Source organism: Salmo salar, chromosome ssa09 (assembly GCF_905237065.1).
Source record: "Salmo salar chromosome ssa09, Ssal_v3.1, whole genome shotgun sequence".
NCBI lineage: Eukaryota > Metazoa > Chordata > Actinopteri > Salmoniformes > Salmonidae > Salmo > Salmo salar.
The window spans coordinates 27,478,127-27,489,790 of NC_059450.1; the positions used below are offsets into that span (position 1 = coordinate 27,478,127).

Consider the following 11,664-nt stretch of genomic DNA (forward strand, 5'->3'; position numbering starts at 1 on the left):
GTGAAGAAAGAGAGATAGAAATAGAGCTGGAGAGAGAGAAAGAAAGACATTGGGTGAATGCACCATCGCCCCACTCTTACCCTCCCCTCACTCACTAGACAGTGGTATTAAAAATTAAGTTTTGTAAAATAATCATGTCAGACGTTTTGCATCACACTACTTCACCGTCTGTCATGACAACCCCTTTATTAGAGACCATCTCTCTCATACAGTTTGGCTTGTATCTCTTCAGTGAGCCAGCAGGCTCACTGAGCCAGCAGGCTATTTAGGTCAGGGGCCTAAATGTTGTAACATCAATGATGGTTGTGTGCCAAATATGATGCAGAAGTCTATATAATCCCTGTGTCTTATATGTGATCAGTCAGTCACTAGCCGCCATGCTAAACTAATCCTGTTATACTGCGTGTTCCCTGCCAGTTACTATCTAACCCAGGGTTTTGTCACTGTCGTCCATCTTGTTACACCGCCGTGTTCCCTGCCAGTTACTATCTAATCCAGGGTTTTGTCACTGTTGTCCATCTTGTTACACCGCCGTGTTTCCTGCCAGTTACTATCTAACCCAGGGTTTTGTCACTGTTGTCCATCTTGTTACACCGCCGTGTTCCCTGCCAGTTACTATCTAACCCAGGGTTTTGTCATAGTCATTCATCTGGGACTGGCAGAGAGGTACATAGATCTAAAGACTGTAGAACCCTAATTTAGACTAAAACCCATCGAGCCCATCTCAGACAGTTATTGCAAAACTAAGCAAAAATTCCATAATGATGGATAAAAAAATCCACTGCAATATCGGTAATCTAAATAGGACATTATTAATTCAAGAGTGGGTGGCTCATGGCTTGAGGAATTATGTAAATAACCCCAAGAACAGTGATAGCTAGAAGCTCAGTAGCACTCTGGCCAGCTCATCCTCTCATTCCCCAGGTTTAATTACAGACTTTCTCTGCAGTGTGTCTGTGGGACCTGCTCTGTTCCCTCCTGCACAGCTCTACACAGCGCAGCTCTACACAGCACATCGCTACACAGCACATCGCTACACAGCACATCGCTACACAGCACATCGCTACACAGCACATCGCTACACAGCACATCTCTACACAGCACATCTCTACACAGCACATCTCTACACAGCACATCTCTACACAGCACATCTCTACAAGCCTCTGGCACCGGCGACCAAACAAATAATGCATAATACCAAAGTGGAATCTGGAGATTTTTGGTTGCTCAGGGCAACCCGGTGCCACGCACATGAGTCCCCTGACAATGGCTCTGGGAACAATCTAATCAGCTAATTATGGAAAAGCTTCAGTGGCGGGCAGAGGAGAGGAGGCCTAGAGAAGACTTGAAGTGGGTAATTACAGCAGTAGGGACAGAGCAGGTCAGTGGATGGGCTGGTCGCATGGTGATGGAGGGTTATGGGGGATGAGACTTGTTAACAACACACTCTATGCTTGTTTATAGGAGGGACTAAGGGTGGGTGGGTTTGGAGAGCAAATCAGATCCACAGTGGTGTTTTTCCCTAGGATAAGAGAAACCTTGCTGCTCTTTCCTCATTAGTCTCTCTCTACCTCCCTCTTCTCCACTTCACCCACTCCATCTCTATCACCAACGTTGAGCCCTAATTGGATTCAAAGGCAAATTCAAGGGCGGAGAGTAGTGTGCGTGTGGGGGGTTGCATACTGTATGCACTCCAAAAGCAGAAATGAATGTATTTTAAATAAGCCACGCCAACCCTATTATGATGCTATGCTCTCTGGGCGGTTATTGTTCCGCAAGCCAACATATTCTGACGTCGCTTCGGTTTAGCCAAGCCGTAAATACAGGAGGGGTTCTCTCATTCTTAAGGGCATCTTGGGGGGCATGTAAATATTCATTACCTTAGCATCCTGTCCTTGTCTCCTTCCCATCATCCCTAACCATAGATCTAGGATCAGATGAAACTTCCCCACATTTTAAGCATTAGAACGATGAAATACATATATCTGATCCCCTATCAGCGGTTAGGGACAACATCTCCCCGTTTTGTAACAGCACCTACCAGCAGCTCCAGGAGGACCTCTTTCTCATTGGTGGTGTCCTGTCCCTCTGCCAGCTCTGGTAACAGACACAGGTACGAGGCCACCCGGTGGAGAGTGTTGGGACTGTAGTGAGAAAAAACTACTTCAGCATATTTTACATTATGAACTATGAACTTCCAATTCATATGTATTTTCTTTGAGCATCATTGTTATATTTTTTGCAACGCTCTTCTATTGAAATAAATATATGAAATGAAGACCCAAGGGTAGAAATACACCTTCAAGAGAATATATTACCGTGCAGTGCAGATTATATTTTTTGGAGGAAAATTATCCTATTTCAAGTCACTACCTTTCATCTGACAATATGAAAAGTGTCCCATTCACCTAAGATATATATTTTCTTCAGTCCTGTGCTTGTAAGCATTGCGATGTACTGTACGCTAGTCCTCGTGTTTTCCTACTCTGCCCTGCTAACTAAGGCCACTGCAGTCCTGCACTGTCAGCATGGTGTGTACAGGGGCTGGGTCCGCATCAATGCGACGGGATTATGAAAATCCAACCGCATCTCCATTTCTCAGAGCTGAAGCAGAGGGTTGAGAGGCTGCTGTCTGAATAGAAGGCTGTTTTAATCAGACAGATGTGACATGTGCCACCATGACACAGACAGGGGTTGGTATAGAGAGAGTCCTATTCAGATAGACCAGGACACGTGTCATTGTAAGCAGCAGTGTGGCCAGACTCGTGATGTCATATTTAGTTTGACCACATGGGTCTGGGGTTTTGCTGACCATGCAGTTGGTCTGTCTAGGGACTGGCATGGGTCACGTTGCTGTACTGTACTCCATGACAAAGCTAAAATAGCTGCTTCCATTGAGTTGTTAGGGAGATGAGGCTGGACGCAGGATAGATCTGAGAGCTGTTACTTTTTGCTAGGGCCATGAGCCCACTAGCCTGCCTAATTGTAATTTTATCGCCACCAAATCTCTAGCCAGACGACACGCAATGAGGAGTTCTTAAAACTGAAAGAGAAAAATACTGTGTGTGTGTGTGTGTGTGTGTGTGTGTAATGCCCTGCCTGTGAGGGTTTCCGTTAGGAAAATGTGGCGCCGGACATTTGACCGGTAGCATTTGAATTTACTGGACATTTTATACATTTACTGGACCCATATGCATTGGGTTCATAACCTGATTAGGGCGTCCACCCACCGAGCTCAGAATGACAGAACATGCCGTTTGAGGATACAAGGATATACGGTCCTTCTTACCGAATTCTGATGCCCACTTTCAAGAAGTTAGAATAACTGTCCACATGTACTTTTCCTCAGCCAACATGACTAGTAATGAACAGCAAAATCACTAGTCTGTCAATCTACTATCCCCCATAGCAGAAAAGTTTACCTATTCTATTAGTCAGGAAGTTGAGAAAGAAATAGCCTATTCCAAACAAACTCTGGGACAGTTGTGGGACGATAGATCCCAAATTCATAAAACCAGTAGGCCTAGGCTACATAAAAAAATAAAATCAATGAGTCTGACCCAACAAATCAGAACGCGTCGGTGAAAATGTTGATCAACTATTATTTCTTCACAATACACAGAGCATTCGGAAAGTACTCAGGCCCCTTAACCTTTTCACATTATTCTACATTACAGCCTTATTCTAAAATTGAGTAAATAAAACTATTTCCTCATCAATCTACACACAATACTCCATAATGACAAAGCAAAAACAAGTTAAGTATTGCTTGCAAATTTATTACAAGTAAAAAACAGAAATACCTTATAAGTATTCAGATCTTTTGCTATGAGACTCAAAATTGAGCTCAGGTGCATTTAATGATCATCCTTGAAACGTTTTTACAACTTGGAGTCCACCTGTGGTAAATTCGATTGATCAAACATGATTTGGAAAGGCACATACCTGTCTAAATAAGGTCCTTAACAGTGGATGTCAGAGCAAAAACCAAGCCATGAAGTCAAAGGAATTGTCCATAGAGCTCCGAGACAGGATTGTGTCTAGGCACAGATCACAGATCAGGCATTTATGATAAAGTGGCCAGATGATGACAGTCCACTTGGAATTTGCCAAAAGGCCACCCAAAGGACTCTCAGACCATGAGAAACAAGATTCTCTGGTCTGATGAAACCCAGATTGAACTCTTTGGCCTAAATGCCAAGCGCCACATCTGGAGGAAACCTGGCACCATCCCTATGGAGAAGCATGGTGGGGCGGCAGGTAGCCTAGTGCTTAGAGCATTGGACTAGTAACCGAAAGGTTGCAAGATCGACTCCCCGAGCTGACAAAGTAAAAATCTGTTGTTCGCCCCTGAACAAGGCAGTTAACCCACTGTTATTGTATATAAGAATTTGTTCTTAACTGACTTGCCTCGTAAAAAAAAAAAATGGTCGTGGCAGCATCATGCTGTGTGGATGTTTTTCAGTGGCAGGGACTGGGACACTAGTCAGGATGGAGGGAAAGATGAATGAAGAAAAGTACAGAGAGATTCTTGATGAAAACCTGCTCCAGAGCACTCAGGACCTGAGGTGAGGGTTCACCCTTCAACAGGACAATGACCATAAGCACACAGCCAAGACAACGCAGGAGTGGCTTCGGGACAAGTCTCTGAATGTCCTTAAGTGGCCCAGCCAGAGCCTGGACTTGAACCCGATCGAACATTTCTGGAGAGACCTGAAAATAGCTGTGCAGTGACGCTCCCCATCCAACCTGACAGAGCTTGAGAGGATCTGCAGAGAAAAATGGGAGAAACTCCTCAAACATAGGTGTGCCAAGCTGGTAGCATCATACCCAAGAAGACTCGAGGCTGTAATCGCTGCCGAAGGTGCTTCAACAAAGTACTGAGTAAAGGGTTTGAATACTTATGTAATTGTGATATCATTTTTTTATTTGTAATAAATTTGCTAACATTTCTAAAAAACAGTTTTTGCTTTGGCATTATGGGGTATTGTGTGTAGATCGATGAAGGAAAAAAACTATTTAATTCATTTTAGAATAATGCTGTAATGTCACAAAATGTAGAAAAAGTCAAGAAGTCTGAATAGTTTCCGAAGGCACTGTAAGTGCAGCAATGTGCACAAAGCAGTAGGCTAGGCACAAATGTTTGTCCCATAACGCAATTAACGGGAAAACGGCATTGTCAAAGCACACCGCACATGCGAGCGGTTTCATTTGACAGACGAAAATATCAGCAAGAAATTTAGGAAGAGGGGAGATCTAATATGCAACAACTAGCATGGGTTGCTAATATGACTAGGATTGTGCCTTTGGCTACTGGACTATGAAAGAAAGTTGATATAAAATAATTGCCTCCACGGTAATGGTCTGATTTTGGCTAGGCTACTTTGAAGCAAGGTAAGACATGCCTCATAATATGTAATAAACGTTCAGGTTTCAAACAATTTAAGTGTATGTTTTCAAAATGCATACTGCCTCCAGCTCATTGCAAAGTGGTGTGTGACGTGCTGATGAGGCCTGCTTTCCGTTGCCTATACATTTGCTGTTTGAGATGCTGTATGTAGCAGCAGCTCTCACACTGTCTTTGACAGATTTTCCGCTCAAAGGCTCTGTGTGCTGTACGCATGTGATAAGATACATAACGAATATACTGTACAATATATTCCACTAAATTATGCAAATTAAACTATAGGCCAATAAGCGTTACCAGAAAAATGTATTTCCATCAACTGGTATTTCCATCAATGAATAGGCTAAAAAGCATTATTTCCCGAGGGGCGGGGCTCGTTGACAATGCAGAGCCTGGCTTTATCCATGAGACAATAACACAGAGGGGAAAGAGAGTCTCAGCAGAACCTAGGACCAGGGTCAGAAGGAAAGGAGAAAAGGATTGGAAGCACACACACAATAACAAGGCCCAGCCCAATGAAAGCGATGGAGGGGGGGGGGTGTTGGCAAGGCCACTTGCTAATATGATCTGACAAATACAGCTGTTCAAAGAGTTTATTCTCAAGCCCCTGCAAATCGCTGAAATTAATGAGGCGAGTCTATCTCTCTTGCTGGTACCACACTACTCTGCACATTCAAGGACTCACATGCTGCCTGCCATTCGCGGTCAGGGGGCAGCAGTACGACAGTGGGATGTTAGCGATACGACAGTGACAATTCAGCGTTTTTAGTCATCATGGTAGCATAAAGGTAAGGATGTGTATGGATATTTTTTGAGGTTCACAAACCCAGATATGACTCCCCTCCCCACCCACACACTACCTGAGATGGCCAAACTGTTTGGTGAGGGATTCTTGTGTGTCCACGGCTCCCACATTGGACAGGGCAAAGTCCTGCAGCTCTGGGAAATGGGCAAAGGCTGCCTTCTGAAAGACAAGACACAGCAAACATTTAGAGATCATGAGGAAACAACTCCTTACCCACACACCCCAGAGACCGTGTGATGTCAGGCACCTTTTTCATTTCCCTAATGTACTAATCCAACATCTGTGTGGGGCTAGAGAGAGGTAGGGGAAAGAGCGAGAGATGGACAGATGGAGAGAATATTAGGATGAACAGATGAACCAGCCTGTATATTTCCCTTTAAATGAATTTGATCATATCAAGTTGAGAGGTAAAAATGCATGAAAGACTGAAATCTAAAATATTGAGAATTCTCTCTAGGACTGACTTTGACTTGATATTCTTTCTTGTAAATGACATCTGGAAGCTGTCACTAAATTATGAATGTTCCATATTCATACATGTACAACTCACAGCATGGGTTATGTCTCCCAGGTGCACACAGTACACTTAGGTAAACTTTCTCCTATCTTTAATGCTTAAATGTGCAAATGATGTTCAAAACTGATGCCTATCAACGATTTGAATAATATAGAATAATTTGTGATGTGGACAGGTCAAGTAAACAACCAAACAAAACAGAGTAACTCATCCATCCATCCTGGGTAGTACTGTATACATGTACCTGCAGTGATGTGATTCTGTTGTAGTGGAGCGTGGTCATCTCCTTCTCTGTCAGGGCGTTGCCTGTCTGGTCGTTGATCCCAAAGCCAGTGTAGAACAGCATGTCCAGTAACTGGCAGAAGAGGTGTCCCTCCTCCTCTCTCTGCCTGAGGCTGGACACCAGGTGGGAGTCATCACCACCAGGTGGGAGTCATCCAGCACCGTGTTGAACCAGCGACGTGTTAGGAGCAGGGCTGGGGACAGACATAGAAGGGAACCACACATCATGGTAAAACAATGAAACCGCTGCCCTTATACAATACTATAGGCTCAATAAATATGATCTTACATTTTTTATTTATTTTTTAAGTAAATATTCACTCACCTACCTATAACTAGAAAATGCATAATTTGGGTTCAATTGGGGTCAATCAGATCAATCCATCTACAAACCAGAATTCCCAGCATTGAGGCCCAGAGAATAAATAGGGCCCTATTGATTCAGAGTCTATTTCAGCAGGGTGGTTTGGACAATTTTTTTGCTTTTCATAGATGAGGGCTGGAGGTCAAATTTCAAATAGAGGAAAGGAGAAAAACAATGACAACAGCCTACACAGTGACCTCTACTCACAAAAAGAACAGCAAAATTGAATTGAAAAAATGCCATGTCTTCTATTGAGTTCACCTCTCTGAATATGATACTACTCCCGCAACAAGACAGACAAGCTGTATCTATGGCCACAGCTTTGATCTCCACAGACCTGTCACAGATGGCGCAATCTAACAGACACACAAAATTTAGGATCTCTTTTTCCATACAGAGATTCACAGGGTCTTATCACATCATCTCAGAGAGAAGCATGAGATTTCAGCCATCCCTTTGTAAAATGATACTGCTGAGGGGGAAAGGACTTCTCCGGAGGCAGCTTGCCTTGCCAGTGCCAGGAAAAGGATAGCATGTCATCGGATAGGGGGAGAATCAATCCATCTGATCCTCCCTCGGGGGGAAACAGGAGCACCGTGGCCACGCAGCCCAGAGAGGGAAGGAACCATCTTGACTATGTGACATCCTCTCTGCGTGTCATGATGAAGCCAAACCAGACCACAGAGAAAGCATACTACACCATGACGTTACACCTCAAATTTTATATGCTAGAAATAATCTGTATTTTCTCACCATCATCAAAAAACAATCATTCAAGGTTGCATACTCTACACATATCAAGATATAAATAGGTGTACAGGTATAGGTAGGTACAGCAATCTCAAAAGTGTCTTTGCATGCTCAGTGAATGCAGATATTCAGTTGATTCTATATAAATGGCTGCCTAGTACACTTCATACATATGCAACACAACAACACCATAGTTTCCCTTATAAATAGCGTGTTTCTTACATCCAGGTGAATCATGAGCTCGATGAACCTCACGCAGGAGTGGACCTTCCCCATGGGTACAGGGCCTGAGAGAGACAACACAGGGAGACATTCAGTTCAGGTAATAACATACATAACACGCATGACCACCATCACACACACTCAAACACAGAGGCGGATGTGGGAGACGAAGGAGGGTTTTCAGCAAACAACTGTGGACGACACCATGGCCTGTGTGTGTGTGTGTGTGTGTGCGTGCGTGCGTGTGAGAGAGAGAGCTGGGGCCAGGAAGTGGCCCGGCCGTGCACGAAGACCCCGGTACGTTTGTCTCTCCTCTGGGGCACTGCAATGTATGCTGGGAGATCAGCCCTCATTAGGGGAGGTAGATGTGTGTGTGTGTGTGCAGTAGCACATGTCCATTGTGCTACATACCACTGTGTGTGTGTGTGTACATCCCTGTGCTGTGTACCAATGCTCTGACAGGGAGGATTAGAGTCTGGGTCTCAGCAGGACTACCACCACCCAGCTACATGTTGGGAGAGATGCTATTCTGAGCACACAGGTTGGGCGTGTGGAGTGGGGGGGAGGGGTCTGTGTGTCGCCCTACATTACATCACCACACAGACTGTCGCCGTGGGCGTGGCGGGGGGCAGCTGGACAGGGCTGCTTTTTCAGAGTGGGGGTCAAGTCAGGAGGAAAGGATGAACTTTGGGACTGATAAAAGGTTGGAAATGGTGCATCTCACACCGGTAATGAGGGACTTTTGGACTGAAGAAATGTCACTGAGAAATGAGGCCCACGTATAAAGACTAGGAGGTAAAGGCATGTGCATGGGGTGTCCTAGTTTGCCACTGGTACCCAAGTAAAATGTCTGTCTCTCTGCTAAAGCTTAAAATAAACAGCAGAGTATGTTTAAATTGGCACAATAAGATGTGAAAACTTTTCAGCATGGGGAAAATGTCTTTGAGCACCATTTCAAGCCTTGAGAATCTCATCATTCTCCTCCAGTAAATGTGGCCTCCCGCTGCGGTGTCCAGCTGCTTACGGGAATACAACAAAGCTGCATTGTTCATAAATCACAGCTGTGTTGCTAAATGTTTACCTGCTGGGGAGATGGACATCAGAACCACCAAAAACTTCTTAATGAGCTCAGAAATGAATGTCCTCTCCATCTTGCCTCTGGAAATAAAAAGCAGGAAATAATAATTAGCGACACACATCACAATGCTGTGCCTTTGATGGAACTATTCTAAATTCTGAGGGGACTATTATACTTTTGATGGGACTATGGACAACAACAAAAGAAAGTGTCGATTTCGGATGGGACTACTATATTTCGGATGGGACTACTATATTTCGGATGGGACTACTATATTGCGGATGGGACTACTATATTGCGGATGGGACTACTATATTGCGGATGGGACTACTATATTGCGGATGGGACTACTATATTTCGGATGGGACTACTATATTTCGGATGGGACTACTATATTGCGGATGGGACTACTATATTGCGGATGGGACTACTATATTGCGGATGGGACTACTATATTGCGGATGGGACCATTAGATTTTGGATGGGACTGTTTCTACAGCTGGTGCAGGCACATGGCAGAGGGAGAAGGTCTTTCTGCTCTGAAGCTTTGCCATCCAGCTTGTCAAAATTCTTCTTGATCAGATTCAAAAACTTTTGGACTTGGGAACATTCGTCAACTCGTGTTGGAGTCAAGACTGTACAGATGACAGTTGATTAATCAATCCTAATGACGCTATAAAAAAATAGCAACATTTTCTTTGTCTTTGGTTGACCAACCCTTTTCTACATAATAAATCCCTATTCAGTGATGTAAAAAATATTTAGGCATACTCTTAAACATTATGCATATCTAACAGTGTGACGGTTCTAAAGAAAGGAGCACTGCAGGATAAGGGAGAGAGGAGCTCTTACTGGTAAGAAACACATCCACATGGGCAGTAAGATGAGCTGCTGCACCTGCTCTCTGATCAAATCCACCTCCTGAGAGACAGACAAACAGAAAGGAGCAGAGGGAGAGCAGAGAGAAAGACAGAGAAAATGGGAGGGGGGTCAGAGAGGGACATAAGGATATTTGAGAGTTGGTATAATAATTGCATTGCACCAAATAGACTCTAACCATTACATATGCTTCAGTGGAATCAGAGGGATAGCAATCGAATTTCAGAGTGAGACTGGTGCAGTGGCTACCCATTGTTTTGAGCAGGAGTGGGGAATACAGATATGCTTGGGTGGCACCTGAGTATAAAGTGTTTTGATGTATAATACTGCCACCTAGTGGAACCTAAACCAAACTACTTTCATGGATGTTTTTCCATGACTTCTGCTCTTGTTCGCTCAGCTTGGTGTATCTGAGACTAGGGCTGTGGCGGTCATGAAATTTTGTCAGCCGCTGATTTTGAAGCAAATAACTGCCGGTCTCACGGTAATTGACCGTAAATTAACACAAACACATTTAGCATCTCCTGGCGTCCACACATAGCCTACAAGGCACTGATGCAGCCCTTTGGAATGTCTACATTTTAAAAAGTCTAATAAATCCATGTAATATAGCCTACACCATCACAATATATCCTTTATTCATTTTAGACAGGTCTAAAGAAACATGATATGAAGAAAATGTAGTCTATTTCAGAATAACATATTCTGAGTTGTCCTTATGTTAGGTCCTGATCTGGCTTTGCCATATGGCTGTGGGCTACACTAGTTCATTTAGCAGACAAGATTTGATTAGAATTCTGTGGCATTATTTTATAGTACGAATTTCACAGCGGCATCCCCTTGTGTGGTTGTAATGCCCCCCCCCCCCAAAAAAAAACGCTTTATTATAAAGGTGCATTTTTAAATGGTGAAAATTACCTTCCCCAAACTTGAAACTCACACGCCGACTATTTATGCCAGTTAGGCTCCACACCGTTTGTAAAGCAGATGAATGTGCTGAATTTTAAGAAGTTATTTGGCCACTTCAGTTGCAAAACAAACCTTATCAAAACATATAGACCTATGGGCTAGGCTACGAGGTGTGCGACTATGATAAAAGGCATGCACTGTTTCTTGCCTTACTGCACATGCTGGGCATCATTCACATCATTCACAAGTGATAGTTTCCTTTTCGTGCCAACCAGGTAGGCTATACTCCTGTTGTAATATTAGGAAAGTATAGAAATAAATATAATAGGCCTAACCTTTTCTAACAGTCTTGAAGGAGTTCCCACATATGCTGAGCACTTGTTGGCTGCTTTTCCTTCACTCTGCGGTCCAACTCATCACAAACCATCTCAACCATCTCAATTGGGTTGAA

General features: G+C 43.7%; 1 pseudogene; it reads right to left on the reverse strand.

Moving 5' to 3' along the window:
- The window catches only part of LOC106611104 (RNA helicase aquarius-like), a 59,926-nt pseudogene extending 52,741 nt beyond the window's left edge, over positions 1-7,185 (reverse strand).
- Between the last annotated feature and the right edge of the window lie 4,479 nt (positions 7,186-11,664).